Source organism: Staurois parvus, unplaced genomic scaffold, assembly GCF_062004578.1.
Source record: "Staurois parvus isolate SC_StPar_1 unplaced genomic scaffold, SC_StPar_1.0 ptg000353l, whole genome shotgun sequence".
Classification (NCBI taxonomy): Eukaryota; Metazoa; Chordata; class Amphibia; order Anura; family Ranidae; genus Staurois; species Staurois parvus.
Window position 1 is genome coordinate 1,528,241 of NW_028318149.1, and position 24,942 is coordinate 1,553,182.

The window sequence follows — 24,942 nt, forward strand, 5'->3', positions numbered from 1 at the left end:
GTCAGATTGCTCGCCGCACAGTCCCACTATAAGTCACTGATTTCCGCCATAACTAAAAAAAATAAATAATTCCAGAATATATACCATAGTTTGTAGAAGCTATAACTTTTTTCCATATATTTTTGCCTAAATATATTAGGAAATTAGATTTTTTTAAAAAAAATTTTTATTTTAAACATATAAAAACATACAGACAACAGACACCCATGCAGGGACAGGGTCAAAGCCGAACAAGTGTACATAAAACAACAACAGAGAGAAAGAAAAATAAGGCAGGAGGGGGGACCACACATATTATTCAAGGCCTAATCATTTATAGACAATATAACAGGACCATAACATATAGAAGGGAACCCAGCTCACAACAGAAAAGACAAAGCACTTGGGCGACTATCCATCAATCAATTCCCCACACCAGCTGCCGCAGTGGCAGTATCTACATCATCAAGCCAGCATGACCAAGTTTTATAAAATTTGTGGGGGCATCCTCTGTGTTAATAAATCTAAATTATGATTCGGCACTTATATTGATGGCAAACTTGCAAAATATTTGGTTTTTATGATTAGTCATAATTAATATTAATATGTGTGAATGGTCTTTTGACAAATGGTAGTATTACTATTCTTCAATTATAGCTGAGACCAAAAGATATACAATTATAACTGAGACTGATAAATATGGGTAAGTTAGCTGAGACAGCTATACCAGTTGAAGGCTGAGTATACTATATTTAGGTTGGTAGTTATGTCAAGGTTATTAGAAGTGACTTACTATTACATTACGTATTTTAATAGTATCTGTGTGTATTTAGTATACGTTTCTAACATTGATACATATATAGTTTAGTGATTATACATTGATATGTTCTTAAGCTATATTATTCTTTAAATATATAGCTGAGGGTTCATCAGCATACATATGTTCCTGTCCATCAAACATCATATGTATAGCATCCCTTCCTTATATGAAATTGCTTTGCTAAGCAGTAATAATTTCCATAGAAGGTATTAAGATCACTAACTATGACGTACATTTGCCTCATAAAAGACCATGAGACAACGGACAAGGTGGAACTCGCTCACACTCACACGCTACACGACACTCTTTCATACATAACACACACACACATGGCTGTTCATAAGAACTTTCTGAGATGCTGGAACAGGTGCTGCAAGACAAGAGATCATCATTAACGTCACTTCCGGCTTCTTCTTCACAAAGTATTAGAAGGACATGGAGAATCGCACATGACCAGAACAGCCATGACAGATAATGGTGACTTTGTCTTTAAACGTTTGCTTGTTATTTCTACAGTAGTTTTATCTAAATGGAACTGTTCATAAAACGCTTTACATTTTTATTTTACACCATTGTGTGATAGAATAAAATCACACTTCATTTTTTATTTCAATGGCTCTTTCATTCATAATCGCCTCAAGATACTAGAAGAAGTATTATGTGTCTAAAATCCAACATTTTGGTGAGCCAGCCACTGCCGACGTTTTTTTCTCCAGTCTTCCCATGCCTCGTTAATGGGGAAAAATGCACAATTCTGTGATTGTCAAGTCTTGGGAAAAACACGGTGAAAAGAACCTAACAGAAAAGGCGATTAAACAGACATGGACGAGAGGTCCAGTGACTGAGCCGGGTCAAACGAGAAAATCTTCTGATTACGGTAACAATTATGGAATTTATTGATGACTTAGTTAATGAAAGCAAGCTAGAGTTTAAAGATGTTTCTTTATATCCTGAAGACAGTCAGCTGTGGCATTATATGTATAACGAATGTTTACAGGCCAATATTCAGATAGATAAATCTAGATTTACTGTGCACAGACAGCGTAAAAAGATATCTAACATCTTAAATTTAGTAAGAATATTCAACAAAATGATTTTGAATGTTGATTTATCTGTTAAAAAAGCTTGTACATTAAAACAGACAGAATGTAGCACTGTACAGAACACAGAAAAGCATGAAAATTTGTCTCAAGATGCTCTTAGTTGCCCAAACTGTGACATTTTTTGTAATTACATAGAGAATCTTGAGGAACAAATTGACTCAAAGACAAATCTTTTGTTAAGACTGCAGAATAACAGTAAACAGGTTGCCATGATAAACACAGATGACAAACAGAGTGATTCAAAATCAGAGCCACGGCTGTCCGATATCTCTGAAAGTTCGGATATTGATTCTGATGACGAAACACTAATTAAACATAAAGAATTGTTATGTAAAACTGCAAAACTTAAGTTGCAAATACATAATCAATTAATGAAAGTTTTAAAAGACATCCCTGCTTATGATTCAGATAAAGATATCTACAGCAACATGGAAATATATGAAATGCATGTCAAATGCCATCAGATTTCAAATCATGACATAAATTATTTATTTCCGATATGGCTACCAAATAAATTTATGTCTCAAATTAAAAATTCTGTTGTTAACGATAAAGATTAGAAAAAACATAGTGACGCGACAGACAGACTGCGACAATTGCTGTTATGTTCAACAGGTGAAGACGTACCTTCTGTAGAAATGCTAGACTTACTTCAGACTACTGCTGACGAAGACCCTTTTGAGTTTAAAAATACGTTTTCCAAAGCATATAAAATTATATTTGGAGTAGAAAATGAGGAAGACTCAGCTATGATCAAAGCTTTTGTAAAGAAATTCATGTATTTAGACCCAGTAACCATTGTCATAGCAGAGGAAAAACAAAATTTGAATGACATAGTAAGTTTCATTGACAAAATCCGGAGAAAATTGAAAAATAGCAATCTCACTTATGAGATAGATGTGATTCAAAGTGACAAAAACAGTCAGACAGCAGTTATGCCAGGTACCACAAGTCCCAGTAAGAATGACAACGACAGATGCAAGCAAGTGAGCCATAAAGAGTATACCACATGCTTTCACTGTCATAAACAAGGTCATATCAGACGGCATTGTTGGAAGTTTAAACTTGACTCACAAATAAAGAAAATGGAAATAAAAAGTGAAAAAGCAGCTTTTGTACAACCTGCTGTGTTGTGTAATGATAAAAGTTTAACTGAATTGCCTTATGCCTCAACAGTTAAACAGATTTATACTTTGACTAGAAACAACTGTTCTGACAACATGGTGAGAAGGGCTGTCAGAAGTGGTTTATTACCAGTTCCAAAAATAGAATCACGTCCACATTCATCCCCAATATCGTTAGAATTTGTCGCTCCAATTGTATTGGATGACAATGGAAGACCATTTCTACAAGGATTTCTAAATGGTAAAAAGATTAAATTTTTAATTGACAGCGGATCTGAGATTAGCCTTACCAGATATAACATACCTGTGAAACCAAATTCACCCATGTGTAAAATAAAAGGTTTTAATAATACAGGTCATTCCACTGCTAGACAGGTGCCTAATGTAACATTTGAAGTACCTGGGCTAGTGAAAACTAACATTGATATTTGGTATTGTAATGCCACCGAGAATATTCTTGGCATTGATTTTATCAATAAGCAAAAGTGGATTATTGATATTATGACCAAAGTTATTTGGAGGAATCCTTCTAGGCCCAAATCAATGTTAATGGATCCTTCTATATACAGTGATGTTGGTTTCAACTCTAAAATGTCTACAGCACAAAAATGGCCTGATACTGATGCTAATTGTGCTTTAAAAGAATTGGTACAACGTTTTCCAAGTTTGTGGTCAAAATTTAAAAATGACATAGGAACATTGAAAGATACAGAATTGATATTGAGGGAAAAGATCCTATACCCCTTAATCAGTATGAGTTACCACAAGAATCAATAGGACCACTTTCTGCCTGTCAAGGTCCTACCTTTTCCCTGAGGTTATGTTACTCCATGTGCTGGCGTCCATCTTGGATTCTGCTGTGCATGATGGGAATCCTTTTTATGCCTTCAGGTCTGAGGTCCACCCCCCAGAGGGGCGTGGCTGATGACATATAAGCCTGTGGCCCGCACATGCTCTTTGTACTTGTGTCTTGTGTCTTTGTGTTACTATTACTCTGTTCTGACTCTCGTGACTCTCCTGGTATTCTGATTCGGCTTGTGACTTGACTATTCTTTGTATTCTCCTTTGATCTGACCCTCTGTTGCTGAACCCGGCTTGTGACCTGTGATTCTCGTCTGCTGTCCTGTACTGTTTTGTCCTGTTGTTGTTGACCCCGGCTTGTCTGACTACTCTTTTGTTTCTTCCACCAGCTACACGCCATTGGCGGTGGCCATTACCGCAGCTGAGGTGTCTCGGGGGCCGCAACCTGGTTCCTGGCTGCGTCAAGTCCATCCCCACCATCAGGGGCCCTGGTGAAGGGCAGCCTGAGACTTAGACTCCGCGCCCTGAGGGACTTCGGTCTGTGGGTGGTGGTTGTCGTCAGCCAGTGCGTTACATTGTTAGGCCTGCCTGTCCGTTCCTCGGCTCCTGCCCTGACACTGCCATTATTCAAGAGTTTGTACAACTTGGCATTTTAAAGAAAACACAATCAGTGGTAAATAACTGTATTTGGCCTATCAAAAATGCTGACAATTCATATTCTTTGTCAGTTGACTTCAGGACACTGAATAAACATATTGCAAATAACAAAGCAGTTGTTCCTGATCATTCTAATATCAAGTTACATTTAAAGGCCGAATCCAAAGTGTTTTCTGTTTTGGAAATCGATAACAGTCATTTTTCGATCCCCTTAGCTAAAAGTTGTCAATACAAGCTAGCTTTCAAGTTCCAGAGAGAGACCTATGCATTCACTCGATTAGTAGCTGGTTTAGACATCAGTGATGGTATAGTCCATGAATCCATAGCAAAAATTCTATCACAATTTTCAAGGCCAGAATGCATTTTTCAGCATGTAAATACAATTATGCTAAGTACGCAGAATGTTAATGAACATATTACTCTTTTGTCTGAGTTATTTATATTGTTACAGGATGCAGGCCTAAAACTAAACCCGGAAGGAGTTCAGCTGATGAAAAGTCAGGTGAAATGCTTTCACATGCAGATTAGTCAAGGGAAGAGACAATTATTACATGAAACAGTCAGAGCAATCACTGCCTTTCCAGTTCCTACAACTCATAAAGCATTGCAACAATTTTTGAAAAACATAAACCATTGTAAAGAGTTTATACATGGTTTCGCAGAGAAAGTTAAGCCATTATATCATCTTTTGAAGAGTAAAAATAACTTAGTTGACCAATGGGGTCCAAATGAGAATAATGCTTTAAAAGTGTTGAAAAAGGATTTGCGAATGCGCCAGAATTAGGTACAGTTGAGGTTTGTTCCAATGCTCCTTTTGTTGTGAAAACTCATGTATCTGATAATGCAATTTCAGTAACTTTGTCTCAATTAAAAGAAGGTAATGAGAGACTAATTAGTTACTTCTCCAGAAATGTATCACCATTGGAAAGAACTTTTACATCATAGGCACAACAACTGTTGAGTTTCTTTTATGCAATCAAAGCTTCACAAAGCACAGTAAAGTCACATAGTATCATATTACAGTCTCCTGACAGTTCACTAAAAAGAATTCTTGAGGAAGATACATTCAGAGAATGTCGTGAAAGGTATCCTCAGTGGATAAGAGCACTGTTAGCCAAACACATTGTGATAGGTACAGCTGTATCAGACAAGTCTCTACCTCACATTCACAGCAACACATGTATTACTGAAAAACACTCTAACACCAGAGTAATGACATCAGCACAGAAAACAGTTACGCATATTTCTAATATTATAGGGATGAGAACAAAGGCATAAACCTTTGTCATCTCTGGGGTGATACAAAACCTTTCTTTGTTTAGTAAAACGGGGTTTTGCGGTCATGACCTATGATGAAATATTGCATCCTGTCATACCTAAATATCACACTACTTTTGTATTCTAGTTTAGGTAATTTTAGACAGGATTAGGACAGTATTTTGATTGATATATAGAAGTTTTCTGTAAAAGGAAATAGGAAGTATTGATACTTCACAATATGTGTTCCAAACTCATAAACTGATTGTTCCATAATCTTTCATATTTGTTGAAAAAGGTGCAAGAATAATGCAATGTTTGTGCCAAAGTAATGATACTGCATTTCTTTACAGAAATGACATCTAAAATCAAATATGAAGCGTAACAATCTCCTACAAGCCAACTTTAAGGAATTTGGACGTTAAAGAAGAGATCTTCATATGGGAAGAAGATTGAACAAGAGCTTAATACTTCACACTTGTGACTGATTTATTGCATTCAACAAAAATGTTTCTACTTTACTGAACTTAAAGAAGATATTATATAGACATTGCATGAAGAAAAGATTCATCAAGATGAAATCTATTTATTAGCGATAAAATAATTTATTATTGAAAATATTGTTATAAGTCACATATACATTTTAATCCTTTTATTCCGATACTTACATCCATATTAGGATAATATTAATATTATTATTATTATTTTTTATTTTTTACATATTCATATACGGAATATTTTTTGGTTAAAACTTCATAGAGTTATTCCAGTTATTAGAATATCTTTTGATAAAAGGTTAAGAAACATATTACTCTTATAGGAGCAATATAAACTTATGACACATTTTAGAATGGAAAGTATATTTCCGGAGAGTTAAAATATTATACAAATATGGAAATATACTACATTATTATTACATCATTTAATTATTATTATTATTATTACTATTACTATTATCATTAGAGATGAGCGAAGAAATGAAAAATTCGATTCGACTGATTCGGCGAATTCGTGGACAATATTCGATTCGAGTCGAATAAATTCGCTGTGAATTTAACTTAAAAAAGGGTGTTTCTAGGCTTCAGAGAGACTTAATATTAGTGCAGAACACTGTACCTTTAATTTAAATGCCCTTGGAGTCTGCTGGGGAAGAGAAATAATACTGTCTGTCAGTATGACATGCAGATGAGTGCCGTCGATCTTAGAATCACTGCACACTTCACTCCTTTGGCCAGTCACGGGGCCAAAACCAGTGTTTGGAGCCACAGTGTGGCGGTGGAGGCAGCAGCAATGGGAGGCCATACAGCAACCTATGACAAAATGGAAACCAGCAGGAGCGTGAGGAGACCTGAAAGTGGCACATGGCAGAGTGGGAGCAATGGGAGGCGGTACAGGGACCCAGGTCACACTATGGGCCCAGCAGCAGCGTGACCAGGCGGTACGGGGGCCCATGGCCGATATGGGGCTTGGTGGCACCTATGGAAGGCCTGTAATCTGCCAGCAACCTATGACAAAATGGACAACCGCAGGAGTGTGAGGAGATTTCAAAGTGGCACATGGCAGAGTGGAAGCAATGGAAGGCCGTACAGGGACCCAGGTCACACTGTGGGACCAGCATCAGCGTGAACAGGCGGTACGGGGGCCCATGGCCGATTTGACCTCATTCATCCCATAGTCCTGCCGACTCACGAATAGCGTGGCCTCCTCAAAGGGCCTGAGCAAGCGCAGGTGTCACACATGAGCTGCCAATGGCTGACATCTAAGTTACACAGGGAGTACCTTTATCCGCTTTTAACATCAGGAAATCTGTGATGGCCTTTAGCTGTTCGTAAAGGCGGTCTAACATATGTAGGGTTGAATTCCACCTTGTTGCAACGTCACAGCATGAGGAGTCGGTACGGGGGCCCATGGCAGATTACATGTCTGGCAGCAGCTATGTGAGGCCCGTAATCTGCCTGCACCCTATGTCAAAAAATTTAACACACCAGCAGTGTGAAGAGACCTGAAAGTGGCACATGGCAGCAGAGTGTGGCGATGGAGACAGCAGCAATGGGAGGCCGTACAGGGACCCATGAGAGACTCTAGACTTGGCAGCAGCATGAGGAGGCGGTATATAGGGGCCCATGGCAGATTAGGGGCCTGGCAGCAGCTATGTGAGGCCCGTAATCTGCCTGCACCCTATGTCAAAAAATTTAACACACCAGCAGTGTGAAGAGACCTGAAAGTGGCACATGGCAGCAGAGTGTGGCGATGGAGACAGCAGCAATGGGAGGCCATACAGGGACCCATGACAGACTCTGGACTTGGCAGCAGCATGAGGAGGCGGTATATAGGGGCCCATGGCAGATTAGGGGCCTGGCAGCAGCTATGTGAGGCCCGTAATCTGCCTGCACCCTATGTCAAAAAATTTAACACACCAGCAGTGTGAAGAGACCTGAAAGTGGCACATGGCAGCAGAGTGTGGCGATGGAGACAGCAGCAATGGGAGGCCGTACAGGGACCCATGAGAGACTCTAGACTTGGCAGCAGCATGAGGAGGCGGTATATAGGGGCCCATGGCAGATTAGGGGCCTGGCAGCAGCTATGTGAGGCCCGTAATCTGCCTGCACCCTATGTCAAAAAATTTAACACACCAGCAGTGTGTGAGGAGACCTGAAAGTGGCACATGGCAGAGTGTGGCGATGGAGACAGCAGCAATGGGAGGCCGTACAGGGACCCATGAGAGACTCTGGACCTGGCAGCAGCATGAGGAAGCGGTATATAGGGGCCTATGGCAGATTAGGGGCCTGGCAGCAGCTATAGGAGGCCCATAATCTGCCAGCACCCTATGTCAAAAAATTCTACACACCAGCAGTGTGTGAGGAGACCTGAAAGTGGCACATGGCAGAGTGTGGCGATGGAGACAGCAGCAATGGGAGGCCGTACAGGGACCCATGAGAGACTCTGGACCTGGCAGCAGCATGAGGAGGCGGTATATAGGGGCCTATGGCAGATTAGGGGCCTGGCAGCAGCTATAGGAGGCCCATAATCTGCCAGCACCCTATGTCAAAAAATTCTACACACCAGCAGTGTGAGGAGACCTGAAAGTGGCACATGGCAGCAGAGTGTGGCGATGGAGACAGCAGCAATGGGAGGCCGTACAGGGACCCATGACAGACTCTAGACTTGGCAGCAGCATGAGGAGGCGGTATATAGGGGCCCATGGCAGATTAGGGGCCTGGCAGCAGCTATGTGAGGCCCGTAATCTGCCTGCACCCTATGTCAAAAAATTTAACACACCAGCAGTGTGAAGAGACCTGAAAGTGGCACATGGCAGCAGAGTGTGGCGATGGAGACAGCAGCAATGGGAGGCCATACAGGGACCCATGACAGACTCTGGACTTGGCAGCAGCATGAGGAGGCGGTATATAGGGGCCCATGGCAGATTAGGGGCCTGGCAGCAGCTATGTGAGGCCCGTAATCTGCCTGCACCCTATGTCAAAAAATTTAACACACCAGCAGTGTGAAGAGACCTGAAAGTGGCACATGGCAGCAGAGTGTGGCGATGGAGACAGCAGCAATGGGAGGCCGTACAGGGACCCATGAGAGACTCTAGACTTGGCAGCAGCATGAGGAGGCGGTATATAGGGGCCCATGGCAGATTAGGGGCCTGGCAGCAGCTATGTGAGGCCCGTAATCTGCCTGCACCCTATGTCAAAAAATTTAACACACCAGCAGTGTGAAGAGACCTGAAAGTGGCACATGGCAGCAGAGTGTGGCGATGGAGACAGCAGCAATGGGAGGCCATACAGGGACCCATGACAGACTCTGGACTTGGCAGCAGCATGAGGAGGCGGTATATAGGGGCCCATGGCAGATTAGGGGCCTGGCAGCAGCTATGTGAGGCCCGTAATCTGCCTGCACCCTATGTCAAAAAATTTAACACACCAGCAGTGTGAAGAGACCTGAAAGTGGCACATGGCAGCAGAGTGTGGCGATGGAGACAGCAGCAATGGGAGGCCGTACAGGGACCCATGAGAGACTCTAGACTTGGCAGCAGCATGAGGAGGCGGTATATAGGGGCCCATGGCAGATTAGGGGCCTGGCAGCAGCTATGTGAGGCCCGTAATCTGCCTGCACCCTATGTCAAAAAATTTAACACACCAGCAGTGTGAAGAGACCTGAAAGTGGCACATGGCAGCAGAGTGTGGCGATGGAGACAGCAGCAATGGGAGGCCGTACAGGGACCCATGAGAGACTCTAGACTTGGCAGCAGCATGAGGAGGCGGTATATAGGGGCCCATGGCAGATTAGGGGCCTGGCAGCAGCTATGTGAGGCCCGTAATCTGCCTGCACCCTATGTCAAAAAATTTAACACACCAGCAGTGTGAAGAGACCTGAAAGTGGCACATGGCAGCAGAGTGTGGCGATGGAGACAGCAGCAATGGGAGGCCATACAGGGACCCATGACAGACTCTGGACTTGGCAGCAGCATGAGGAGGCGGTATATAGGGGCCCATGGCAGATTAGGGGCCTGGCAGCAGCTATGTGAGGCCCGTAATCTGCCTGCACCCTATGTCAAAAAATTTAACACACCAGCAGTGTGAAGAGACCTGAAAGTGGCACATGGCAGCAGAGTGTGGCGATGGAGACAGCAGCAATGGGAGGCCATACAGGGACCCATGACAGACTCTGGACTTGGCAGCAGCATGAGGAGGCGGTATATAGGGGCCCATGGCAGATTAGGGGCCTGGCAGCAGCTATGTGAGGCCCGTAATCTGCCTGCACCCTATGTCAAAAAATTTAACACACCAGCAGTGTGAAGAGACCTGAAAGTGGCACATGGCAGCAGAGTGTGGCGATGGAGACAGCAGCAATGGGAGGCCGTACAGGGACCCATGAGAGACTCTAGACTTGGCAGCAGCATGAGGAGGCGGTATATAGGGGCCCATGGCAGATTAGGGGCCTGGCAGCAGCTATGTGAGGCCCGTAATCTGCCTGCACCCTATGTCAAAAAATTTAACACACCAGCAGTGTGAAGAGACCTGAAAGTGGCACATGGCAGCAGAGTGTGGCGATGGAGACAGCAGCAATGGGAGGCCGTACAGGGACCCATGAGAGACTCTAGACTTGGCAGCAGCATGAGGAGGCGGTATATAGGGGCCCATGGCAGATTAGGGGCCTGGCAGCAGCTATGTGAGGCCCGTAATCTGCCTGCACCCTATGTCAAAAAATTTAACACACCAGCAGTGTGTGAGGAGACCTGAAAGTGGCACATGGCAGAGTGTGGCGATGGAGACAGCAGCAATGGGAGGCCGTACAGGGACCCATGAGAGACTCTGGACCTGGCAGCAGCATGAGGAGGCGGTATATAGGGGCCTATGGCAGATTAGGGGCCTGGCAGCAGCTATAGGAGGCCCATAATCTGCCAGCACCCTATGTCAAAAAATTCTACACACCAGCAGTGTGAGGAGACCTGAAAGTGGCACATGGCAGCAGAGTGTGGCGATGGAGACAGCAGCAATGGGAGGCCGTACAGGGACCCATGAGAGACTCTGGACTTGGCAGCAGCATGAGGAGGCGGTATATAGGGGCCCATGGCAGATTAGGGGCCTGGCAGCAGCTATGTGAGGCCCGTTATCTTGCAGCACCCTATGTCAAAAAATTAAACACACCAGCAGTGTGAAGAGACCTGAAAGTGGCACATGGCAGCAGAGTGTGGCGATGGAGACAGCAGCAATGGGAGGCCGTACAGGGACCCATGAGAGACTCTAGACTTGGCAGCAGCATGAGGAGGCGGTATATAGGGGCCCATGGCAGATTAGGGGCCTGGCAGCAGCTATGTGAGGCCCGTAATCTGCCTGCACCCTATGTCAAAAAATTTAACACACCAGCAGTGTGAAGAGACCTGAAAGTGGCACATGGCAGCAGAGTGTGGCGATGGAGACAGCAGCAATGGGAGGCCGTACAGGGACCCATGAGAGACTCTAGACTTGGCAGCAGCATGAGGAGGCGGTATATAGGGGCCCATGGCAGATTAGGGGCCTGGCAGCAGCTATGTGAGGCCCGTAATCTGCCTGCACCCTATGTCAAAAAATTTAACACACCAGCAGTGTGAAGAGACCTGAAAGTGGCACATGGCAGCAGAGTGTGGCGATGGAGACAGCAGCAATGGGAGGCCGTACAGGGACCCATGAGAGACTCTAGACTTGGCAGCAGCATGAGGAGGCGGTATATAGGGGCCCATGGCAGATTAGGGGCCTGGCAGCAGCTATGTGAGGCCCGTAATCTGCCTGCACCCTATGTCAAAAAATTTAACACACCAGCAGTGTGAAGAGACCTGAAAGTGGCACATGGCAGCAGAGTGTGGCGATGGAGACAGCAGCAATGGGAGGCCGTACAGGGACCCATGAGAGACTCTGGACTTGGCAGCAGCATGAGGAGGCGGTATATAGGGGCCCATGGCAGATTAGGGGCCTGGCAGCAGCTATGTGAGGCCTGTAATCTGCCTGCACCCTATGTCAAAAAATTTAACACACCAGCAGTGTGAAGAGACCTGAAAGTGGCACATGGCAGCAGAGTGTGGCGATGGAGACAGCAGCAATGGGAGGCCGTACAGGGACCCATGAGAGACTCTAGACTTGGCAGCAGCATGAGGAGGCGGTATATAGGGGCCCATGGCAGATTAGGGGCCTGGCAGCAGCTATGTGAGGCCCGTAATCTGCCTGCACCCTATGTCAAAAAATTTAACACACCAGCAGTGTGAAGAGACCTGAAAGTGGCACATGGCAGCAGAGTGTGGCGATGGAGACAGCAGCAATGGGAGGCCATACAGGGACCCATGACAGACTCTGGACTTGGCAGCAGCATGAGGAGGCGGTATATAGGGGCCCATGGCAGATTAGGGGCCTGGCAGCAGCTATGTGAGGCCCGTAATCTGCCTGCACCCTATGTCAAAAAATTTAACACACCAGCAGTGTGAAGAGACCTGAAAGTGGCACATGGCAGCAGAGTGTGGCGATGGAGACAGCAGCAATGGGAGGCCATACAGGGACCCATGACAGACTCTGGACTTGGCAGCAGCATGAGGAGGCGGTATATAGGGGCCCATGGCAGATTAGGGGCCTGGCAGCAGCTATGTGAGGCCCGTAATCTGCCTGCACCCTATGTCAAAAAATTTAACACACCAGCAGTGTGAAGAGACCTGAAAGTGGCACATGGCAGCAGAGTGTGGCGATGGAGACAGCAGCAATGGGAGGCCGTACAGGGACCCATGAGAGACTCTAGACTTGGCAGCAGCATGAGGAGGCGGTATATAGGGGCCCATGGCAGATTAGGGGCCTGGCAGCAGCTATGTGAGGCCCGTAATCTGCCTGCACCCTATGTCAAAAAATTTAACACACCAGCAGTGTGAAGAGACCTGAAAGTGGCACATGGCAGCAGAGTGTGGCGATGGAGACAGCAGCAATGGGAGGCCGTACAGGGACCCATGAGAGACTCTAGACTTGGCAGCAGCATGAGGAGGCGGTATATAGGGGCCCATGGCAGATTAGGGGCCTGGCAGCAGCTATGTGAGGCCCGTAATCTGCCTGCACCCTATGTCAAAAAATTTAACACACCAGCAGTGTGTGAGGAGACCTGAAAGTGGCACATGGCAGAGTGTGGCGATGGAGACAGCAGCAATGGGAGGCCGTACAGGGACCCATGAGAGACTCTGGACCTGGCAGCAGCATGAGGAGGCGGTATATAGGGGCCTATGGCAGATTAAGGGCCTGGCAGCAGCTATAGGAGGCCCATAATCTGCCAGCACCCTATGTCAAAAAATTCTACACACCAGCAGTGTGAGGAGACCTGAAAGTGGCACATGGCAGCAGAGTGTGGCGATGGAGACAGCAGCAATGGGAGGCCGTACAGGGACCCATGAGAGACTCTGGACTTGGCAGCAGCATGAGGAGGCGGTATATAGGGGCCCATGGCAGATTAGGGGCCTGGCAGCAGCTATGTGAGGCCCGTTATCTTGCAGCACCCTATGTCAAAAAATTAAACACACCAGCAGTGTGAAGAGACCTGAAAGTGGCACATGGCAGCAGAGTGTGGCGATGGAGACAGCAGCAATGGGAGGCCGTACAGGGACCCATGAGAGACTCTAGACTTGGCAGCAGCATGAGGAGGCGGTATATAGGGGCCCATGGCAGATTAGGGGCCTGGCAGCAGCTATGTGAGGCCCGTAATCTGCCTGCACCCTATGTCAAAAAATTTAACACACCAGCAGTGTGAAGAGACCTGAAAGTGGCACATGGCAGCAGAGTGTGGCGATGGAGACAGCAGCAATGGGAGGCCATACAGGGACCCATGACAGACTCTGGACTTGGCAGCAGCATGAGGAGGCGGTATATAGGGGCCCATGGCAGATTAGGGGCCTGGCAGCAGCTATGTGAGGCCCGTAATCTGCCTGCACCCTATGTCAAAAAATTTAACACACCAGCAGTGTGAAGAGACCTGAAAGTGGCACATGGCAGCAGAGTGTGGCGATGGAGACAGCAGCAATGGGAGGCCGTACAGGGACCCATGAGAGACTCTAGACTTGGCAGCAGCATGAGGAGGCGGTATATAGGGGCCCATGGCAGATTAGGGGCCTGGCAGCAGCTATGTGAGGCCCGTAATCTGCCTGCACCCTATGTCAAAAAATTTAACACACCAGCAGTGTGAAGAGACCTGAAAGTGGCACATGGCAGCAGAGTGTGGCGATGGAGACAGCAGCAATGGGAGGCCGTACAGGGACCCATGAGAGACTCTAGACTTGGCAGCAGCATGAGGAGGCGGTATATAGGGGCCCATGGCAGATTAGGGGCCTGGCAGCAGCTATGTGAGGCCCGTAATCTGCCTGCACCCTATGTCAAAAAATTTAACACACCAGCAGTGTGAAGAGACCTGAAAGTGGCACATGGCAGCAGAGTGTGGCGATGGAGACAGCAGCAATGGGAGGCCATACAGGGACCCATGACAGACTCTGGACTTGGCAGCAGCATGAGGAGGCGGTATATAGGGGCCCATGGCAGATTAGGGGCCTGGCAGCAGCTATGTGAGGCCCGTAATCTGCCTGCACCCTATGTCAAAAAATTTAACACACCAGCAGTGTGAAGAGACCTGAAAGTGGCACATGGCAGCAGAGTGTGGCGATGGAGACAGCAGCAATGGGAGGCCATACAGGGACCCATGACAGACTCTGGACTTGGCAGCAGCATGAGGAGGCGGTATATAGGGGCCCATGGCAGATTAGGGGCCTGGCAGCAGCTATGTGAGGCCCGTAATCTGCCTGCACCCTATGTCAAAAAATTTAACACACCAGCAGTGTGAAGAGACCTGAAAGTGGCACATGGCAGCAGAGTGTGGCGATGGAGACAGCAGCAATGGGAGGCCGTACAGGGACCCATGAGAGACTCTAGACTTGGCAGCAGCATGAGGAGGCGGTATATAGGGGCCCATGGCAGATTAGGGGCCTGGCAGCAGCTATGTGAGGCCCGTAATCTGCCTGCACCCTATGTCAAAAAATTTAACACACCAGCAGTGTGTGAGGAGACCTGAAAGTGGCACATGGCAGAGTGTGGCGATGGAGACAGCAGCAATGGGAGGCCGTACAGGGACCCATGAGAGACTCTGGACCTGGCAGCAGCATGAGGAGGCGGTATATAGGGGCCTATGGCAGATTAGGGGCCTGGCAGCAGCTATAGGAGGCCCATAATCTGCCAGCACCCTATGTCAAAACATTCTACACACCAGCAGTGTGAGGAGACCTGAAAGTGGCACATGGCAGCAGAGTGTGGCGATGGAGACAGCAGCAATGGGAGGCCGTACAGGGACCCATGAGAGACTCTGGACTTGGCAGCAGCATGAGGAGGCGGTATATAGGGGCCCATGGCAGATTAGGGGCCTGGCAGCAGCTATGTGAGGCCCGTTATCTTGCAGCACCCTATGTCAAAAAATTAAACACACCAGCAGTGTGAAGAGACCTGAAAGTGGCACATGGCAGCAGAGTGTGGCGATGGAGACAGCAGCAATGGGAGGCCGTACAGGGACCCATGAGAGACTCTAGACTTGGCAGCAGCATGAGGAGGCGGTATATAGGGGCCCATGGCAGATTAGGGGCCTGGCAGCAGCTATGTGAGGCCCGTAATCTGCCTGCACCCTATGTCAAAAAATTTAACACACCAGCAGTGTGAAGAGACCTGAAAGTGGCACATGGCAGCAGAGTGTGGCGATGGAGACAGCAGCAATGGGAGGCCGTACAGGGACCCATGAGAGACTCTAGACTTGGCAGCAGCATGAGGAGGCGGTATATAGGGGCCCATGGCAGATTAGGGGCCTGGCAGCAGCTATGTGAGGCCCGTAATCTGCCTGCACCCTATGTCAAAAAATTTAACACACCAGCAGTGTGAAGAGACCTGAAAGTGGCACATGGCAGCAGAGTGTGGCGATGGAGACAGCAGCAATGGGAGGCCGTACAGGGACCCATGAGAGACTCTGGACTTGGCAGCAGCATGAGGAGGCGGTATATAGGGGCCCATGGCAGATTAGGGGCCTGGCAGCAGCTATGTGAGGCCCGTAATCTGCCTGCACCCTATGTCAAAAAATTTAACACACCAGCAGTGTGAAGAGACCTGAAAGTGGCACATGGCAGCAGAGTGTGGCGATGGAGACAGCAGCAATGGGAGGCCGTACAGGGACCCATGAGAGACTCTAGACTTGGCAGCAGCATGAGGAGGCGGTATATAGGGGCCCATGGCAGATTAGGGGCCTGGCAGCAGCTATGTGAGGCCCGTAATCTGCCTGCACCCTATGTCAAAAAATTTAACACACCAGCAGTGTGAAGAGACCTGAAAGTGGCACATGGCAGCAGAGTGTGGCGATGGAGACAGCAGCAATGGGAGGCCGTACAGGGACCCATGAGAGACTCTAGACTTGGCAGCAGCATGAGGAGGCGGTATATAGGGGCCCATGGCAGATTAGGGGCCTGGCAGCAGCTATGTGAGGCCCGTAATCTGCCTGCACCCTATGTCAAAAAATTTAACACACCAGCAGTGTGAAGAGACCTGAAAGTGGCACATGGCAGCAGAGTGTGGCGATGGAGACAGCAGCAATGGGAGGCCATACAGGGACCCATGACAGACTCTGGACTTGGCAGCAGCATGAGGAGGCGGTATATAGGGGCCCATGGCAGATTAGGGGCCTGGCAGCAGCTATGTGAGGCCCGTAATCTGCCTGCACCCTATGTCAAAAAATTTAACACACCAGCAGTGTGAAGAGACCTGAAAGTGGCACATGGCAGCAGAGTGTGGCGATGGAGACAGCAGCAATGGGAGGCCATACAGGGACCCATGACAGACTCTGGACTTGGCAGCAGCATGAGGAGGCGGTATATAGGGGCCCATGGCAGATTAGGGGCCTGGCAGCAGCTATGTGAGGCCCGTAATCTGCCTGCACCCTATGTCAAAAAATTTAACACACCAGCAGTGTGAAGAGACCTGAAAGTGGCACATGGCAGCAGAGTGTGGCGATGGAGACAGCAGCAATGGGAGGCCGTACAGGGACCCATGAGAGACTCTAGACTTGGCAGCAGCATGAGGAGGCGGTATATAGGGGCCCATGGCAGATTAGGGGCCTGGCAGCAGCTATGTGAGGCCCGTAATCTGCCTGCACCCTATGTCAAAAAATTTAACACACCAGCAGTGTGAAGAGACCTGAAAGTGGCACATGGCAGCAGAGTGTGGCGATGGAGACAGCAGCAATGGGAGGCCGTACAGGGACCCATGAGAGACTCTAGACTTGGCAGCAGCATGAGGAGGCGGTATATAGGGGCCCATGGCAGATTAGGGGCCTGGCAGCAGCTATGTGAGGCCCGTAATCTGCCTGCACCCTATGTCAAAAAATTTAACACACCAGCAGTGTGTGAGGAGACCTGAAAGTGGCACATGGCAGAGTGTGGCGATGGAGACAGCAGCAATGGGAGGCCGTACAGGGACCCATGAGAGACTCTGGACCTGGCAGCAGCATGAGGAGGCGGTATATAGGGGCCTATGGCAGATTAGGGGCCTGGCAGCAGCTATAGGAGGCCCATAATCTGCCAGCACCCTATGTCAAAAAATTCTACACACCAGCAGTGTGAGGAGACCTGAAAGTGGCACATGGCAGCAGAGTGTGGCGATGGAGACAGCAGCAATGGGAGGCCGTACAGGGACCCATGAGAGACTCTGGACTTGGCAGCAGCATGAGGAGGCGGTATATAGGGGCCCATGGCAGATTAGGGGCCTGGCAGCAGCTATGTGAGGCCCGTTATCTTGCAGCACCCTATGTCAAAAAATTAAACACACCAGCAGTGTGAAGAGACCTGAAAGTGGCACATGGCAGCAGAGTGTGGCGATGGAGACAGCAGCAATGGGAGGCCGTACAGGGACCCATGAGAGACTCTAGACTTGGCAGCAGCATGAGGAGGCGGTATATAGGGGCCCATGGCAGATTAGGGGCCTGGCAGCAGCTATGTGAGGCCCGTAATCTGCCTGCACCCTATGTCAAAAAATTTAACACACCAGCAGTGTGAAGAGACCTGAAAGTGGCACATGGCAGCAGAGTGTGGCGATGGAGACAGCAGCAATGGGAGGCCGTACAGGGACCCATGAGAGACTCTAGACTTGGCAGCAGCATGAGGAGGCGGTATATAGGGGCCCATGGCAGATTAGGGGCCTGGCAGCAGCTATGTGAGGCCCGTAATCTGCCTGCACCCTATGTCAAAAAATTTAACACACCAGCAGTGTGAAGAGACCTGAAAGTGGCACATGGCAGCAGAGTGTGGCGATGGAGACAGCAGCAATGGGAGGCCGTACAGGGACCCATGAGAGACTCTGGACTTGGCAGCAGCATGAGGAGGCGGTATATAGGGGCCCATGGCAGATTAGGGGCCTGGCAGCAGCTATGTGAGGCCCGTAATCTGCCTGCACCCTATGTCAAAAAATTTAACACACCAGCAGTGTGAAGAGACCTGAAAGTGGCACATGGCAGCAGAGTGTGGCGATGGAGACAGCAGCAATGGGAGGCCGTACAGGGACCCATGAGAGACTCTGGACTTGGCAGCAGCATGAGGAGGCGGTATATAGGGGCCCATGGCAGATTAGGGGCCTGGCAGCAGCTATGTGAGGCCCGTTATCTTGCAGCACCCTATGTCAAAAAATTAAACACACCAGCAGTGTGAAGAGACCTGAAAGTGGCACATGGCAGCAGAGTGTGGCGATGGAGACAGCAGCAATGGGAGGCCGTACAGGGACCCATGAGAGACTCTAGACTTGGCAGCAGCATGAGGAGGCGGTATATAGGGGCCCATGGCAGATTAGGGGCCTGGCAGCAGCTATGTGAGGCCCGTAATCTGCCTGCACCCTATGTCAAAAAATTTAACACACCAGCAGTGTGAAGAGACCTGAAAGTGGCACATGGCAGCAGAGTGTGGCGATGGAGACAGCAGCAATGGGAGGCCGTACAGGGACCCATGAGAGACTCTGGACTTGGCAGCAGCATGAGGAGGCGGTATATAGGGGCCCATGGCAGATTAGGGGCCTGGCAGCAGCTATGTGAGGCCCGTAATCTGCCTGCACCCTATGTCAAAAAATTTAACACACCAGCAGTGTGAAGAGACCTGAAAGTGGCACATGGCAGCAGAGTGTGGCGATGGAGACAGCAGCAATGGGAGGCCGTACAGGGACCCATGACAGACTCTAGACTTGGCAGCAGCATGAGGAGGCGGTATATAGGGGCCTATGGCAGATTAGGGGCCTGGCAGCAGCTATAGGAGGCCCATAATCTGCCAGCACCCTATGTCAAAAAATTAAACACACCAGCAGTGTGAGGAGACCTGAAAGTGGCACATGTTTGAGGCATGATTCATGGCGGATTTAGTCAGTTGTGTCAGGAACTGGTGGTTTGAAATCCAGACTAATCCACGCCTGATTCATTTTCACAAACGTGAGTCTCTCCACACTTTGGGTGGACAGTCGTGTCCTCCGCGGAGTTACAATACCTCCTGCCGCACTAAACACGCGCTCCGATGCCACGCTACTGGCCGGGCATGACAGCCTTTCAAGGGCAAATTCAGCTAGTTGGGGCCAAAGGTCAAGTTTCGTTGCCCAGTAGTCAAGGGGATTGTCTACCTCGGTTGGCAGGGTGCTGTCCAAGTAGGCCCAAGCCTGTTGTTTGAGCTCCTGCTCCAGGTCCACCTGATGCTGCTGCTGCTGCTGCGGCTGGTTAGTAGTTTCCTCACTGCGCTGGTGAAGAAAGCTACTCATCATCGACTGCAGACTGAGGCAGCCACTGCTGGTGGAGCTGCCACTGCTCCTACCACCCCACCCCTCCCCTGCTGCCATGCCAGCGGAACGCGAGCGCACAGGGCCCACAGTGTCTGAGGATGGACGTTGGCGCACAAAGGCAGAGACCAACTGACTACATAGGTGGTTTTTATAGTACGTAATTTTGGCCTCCCTCTCAGCAGGTGTGAAAAAGGCCACCATTTTGGACCGGTAGCGAGGGTCCAACAAGGTGGACAGCCAAAAGTCATCCCTCTGTCTGATGGTTATTATTCGGCTGTCGCTACGCAAGCAACCGAGCATGCTATGGGCCATTTGTGCCAAGGAATGCGAGGGACTCCCTGCCTCCATCTCCACAGCATACTGCCACGGTGCGTCTGGGTCCTCTGTCTCCTCCTCCTCCTCCTCTACCAGATGCTCCTGCTCCTCCACTCCTGTCCGCTGAGTGGAAAAACCACCCATTTCACTCAATAATTCCTGAGCACAAATGTCCTCCTCTACCTCCTCCTCTTCTTCCTGTCCTGCCCCCACAGGGGTCATGTGGCGTTGAGATCTGTGCGCCACGTCTACCGCACCCTGACCAGCCATTGTTAACAGCATTTGTTCCAGGACGTGCAACAGAGGAATGACGTCGTTCATCCCATAGTCCTGCCGACTCACGAATAGCGTGGCCTCCTCAAAGGGCCTGAGCAAGCGGCAGGTGTCACGCATGAGCTGCCAATGGCTGACATCTAAGTTACACAGGGGAGTACCTTTATCCGCTTGTAACATCAGGAAATCGGTGATGGCCTTTCGCTGCTCGTAAAGGCGGTCTAACATGTGTAGGGTTGAATTCCACCTTGTTGCAACGTCGCAGATCAGGCGATGCTGTGGAATTCCGTTCTGCCGCTGCAGCTCAATGAGGGTGTTCTTTGCGGTGTAGGAATGGCTGAAATGCATGCACAGTTTACGTGACATTTTAAGGATGTCTTGCAGTGGGATGGTGGATTTTAGGAACCGCTTGACAACCAGATTGAACACGTGAGCCATGCATGGCGCATGGCACAACCTTCCTTGACGCAGAGCAGACACCATGTTCTTTCCGTTGTCAGTCAACATGGTTCCGATTTTTAGTTTGCGCGGAGACAGCCATCTGTCGATTTCTCTGTTCATTACACTCAGCAGTTCCTCCCCTGTGTGACTACGTTCGCCAAGGCATACCAGGTGCAGCACAGCGTGACACCGTTGCGCCCTGCACATGTGATATGCCGGTCGGGTAATGGGACTTGGCACGGGGGTGGCGGCTGAGGACACGGCGGAAAAAGAGGTGGTAGAGGCGGACATGCTTGCTGGACCAAGGACGTGCAAACGTGGAGGCAAAAGCGTCGTGACCTGTCCAAGTTGCTGGTGCGGCTGTGCCGGCACCACGTTCACCCAGTGGGCCGTAAATGACATGTACTGTCCCTGACCGTAGTTACAGCTCCACACGTCGGCGCTGCCGTGCACTTTGGCAGAGACCGACATGCTCAAAGACTGGCCCACCATCTCTTCTACATGTGAATGCAGGGCTGGCACTGCCTTTTGGGCAAAGAAATGACGGCTTGGCACTCTCCACCGCGGCGCGGCACAAGCCATCATTTCTCGGAAAGGTGCTGAGTCCACCAGTTGGAAAGGGAGGGACTGCAGCACCAGCAACTTGGACAGGAGGACGTTCAGCTTTTGCACCGTCGGGTGCGTGCTCGCAAACTGTTGTCTCTTGGATACGGATTCCAAGAAAGACTGTTGACGGAATCCGAGAAGAGGAGTAGCAGGAGAAGGAGCATCTGAACGAGCGGAAGATGCCAATGAGCGACAACTCCCCTCAGCAGAGGTGTTGGAGCCTTGACTGGCTGATAGAGGGCGATTGACGACGTCGGGTGACGGAGCAAGTAACGGAGCGGGTGATGGAGCGGGGTCTGGGGCAGGCAGAACCGCCGTATGTTTATCACGGTTTTCCCAGGCCACCGAATGGTGACGCTGCATATGCTGACGCAACGCTGTAGTCCCAACATGGGCCCCCTGGCCACGCTTGCATTTCTGGCCACATAGTCGACATACGGCTACGTTTACTTCCTCGGGCGGCTTGAGGAAAAATTGCCACACCACCGAGTAGGAAACTTTGCCCCCGCTACTCTTCACTGGCTGACTGCTACTTCCTCCGTGCGCAACGGCACCACTACTGGCCGTGGTGGTAGGCTGCAGTGGAGCTGGTGCTCTACTCCGTGGACGTTTGGCTCCACTGACACTGATGCGACCCTGCTGCTGTCTCCTGGGCAACCCACCGACTGTTTTGCTCGCTGCCAAGCTGCCACCCTCTTCTCCTGATGATGCGGAAGAAATTGCCTGATGACGACGAGGCTGCCAAGTGCGATCAACCTCCTCATCATCAAGTAGGGTCTCCGCCTCACTACTAGCCCCCTCGGCTGCGTCTGGGTCAGGAGACAGACCTGTCTCTAGACCGGCTACCGAGCCACTCTCCTCGCCAGTACTTGTTCGCTTGGCTGCTGAAAAGGCCGATGTCTCCCCCCGTTCCTGACCGCCCTCTGTTAGCTCTTCCTCACTGTACAGTGGGGCTGAGCCCACAGCATGCGATACTTCGCTTGGTGAGGGAACAGCAAAGGACAGGGGCAGGTAGAGGACACGTGATTTCAGTGGGCTTGGTCCCGGGCCATGCCAACTAACGGTTGTGTCTGACGTACCCACCGACCGTTGGCTGTAGGTGTCAGAGGTGACCTGGGAAGAGGAAGACGACCGAGCCAACCAATCAATGACGGCAGGGTTGTCGGTGGAGACACGACCGCTGGATGACACCGGGAGCACTGGCCTCTGGCTGCGAATACTGCTGCCTCGACCCCTTCCTCTGCTGCCACGTCTGCTCGCTCCTAAAACATTGCCTCCTCTGCCACTCCTCTGCATGTTGTCTGACATACTATTTAATTCAACGATTAGGTGTCCCTGAGTAACAATTCTCTGGCACTCAGTAACAATTCTGTCTGTCCCTGAGTATGAATTCTGTGGCCCTGAGTAACAATTATGTGTCTGTGCGAGTAACAATTCTGTGTCTGTGCGAGTAACAATTCTGTGTCTGTGCAAGTAACAATTTTGTGTCTGTGCGAGTAACAATTCTCTGGCACTCAGTAACAATTCTGTCTGTCCCTGAGTAACAATTCTCTGGCACTCAGTAACAATTCTGTCTGTCCCTGAGTAACAATTCTCTGGCACTCAGTAACAATTCTGTCTATCCCTGAGTATGAATTCTGTGGCCCTGAGTAACAATTCTGTGTCTGTGCGAGTAACAATTCTGTGTCTGTGCAAGTAACAATTTTGTGTCTGTGCGAGTAACAATTCTCTGGCACTCAGTAACAATTCTGTCTGTCCCTGAGTAACAATTCTCTGGCACTCAGTAACAATTCTGTCTGTCCCTGAGTAACAATTCTCTGGCACTCAGTAACAATTCTGTCTGTCCCTGAGTATGAATTCTGTGGCCCTGAGTAACAATTCTGTGTCTGTGCGAGTAACAATTCTGTGTCTGTGCAAGTAACAATTTTGTGTCTGTGCGAGTAACAATTCTCTGGCACTCAGTAACAATTCTGTCTGTCCCTGAGTAACAATTCTCTGGCACTCAGTAACAATTCTGTCTGTCCCTGAGTAACAATTCTCTGGCACTCAGTAACAATTCTGTCTATCCCTGAGTATGAATTCTGTGGCCCTGAGTAACAATTCTGTGTCTGTGCGAGTAACAATTCTGTGTCTGTGCAAGTAACAATTTTGTGTCTGTGCGAGTAACAATTCTCTGGCACTCAGTAACAATTCTGTCTGTCCCTGAGTAACAATTCTCTGGCACTCAGTAACAATTCTGTCTGTCCCTGAGTAACAATTCTCTGGCACTCAGTAACAATTCTGTCTATCCCTGAGTATGAATTCTGTGGCCCTGAGTAACAATTCTGTGTCTGTGCGAGTAACAATTCTGTGTCTGTGCAAGTAACAATTTTGTGTCTGTGCGAGTAACAATTCTCTGGCACTCAGTAACAATTCTGTCTGTCCCTGAGTAACAATTCTCTGGCACTCAGTAACAATTCTGTCTGTCCCTGAGTAACAATTCTCTGGCACTCAGTAACAATTCTGTCTGTCCCTGAGTAACAATTCTCTGGCACTCAGTAACAATTCTGTCTGTCCCTGAGTATGAATTCTGTGGCCCTGAGTAACAATTCTGTGTCTGTGCGAGTAACAATTCTGTGTCTGTGCAAGTAACAATTTTGTGTCTGTGCGAGTAACAATTCTCTGGCACTCAGTAACAATTCTGTCTGTCCCTGAGTAACAATTCTCTGGCACTCAGTAACAATTCTGTCTGTCCCTGAGTAACAATTCTCTGGCACTCAGTAACAATTCTGTCTGTCCCTGAGTAACAATTCTCTGGCACTCAGTAACAATTCTGTCTGTCCCTGAGTATGAATTCTGTGGCCCTGAGTAACAATTCTGTGTCTGTGCGAGTAACAATTCTGTGTCTGTGCAAGTAACAATTTTGTGTCTGTGCGAGTAACAATTCTCTGGCACTCAGTAACAATTCTGTCTGTCCCTGAGTAACAATTCTCTGGCACTCAGTAACAATTCTGTCTGTCCCTGAGTAACAATTCTCTGGCACTCAGTAACAATTCTGTCTATCCCTGAGTATGAATTCTGTGGCCCTGAGTAACAATTCTGTGTCTGTGCGAGTAACAATTCTGTGTCTGTGCAAGTAACAATTTTGTGTCTGTGCGAGTAACAATTCTCTGGCACTCAGTAACAATTCTGTCTGTCCCTGAGTAACAATTCTCTGGCACTCAGTAACAATTCTGTCTGTCCCTGAGTAACAATTCTCT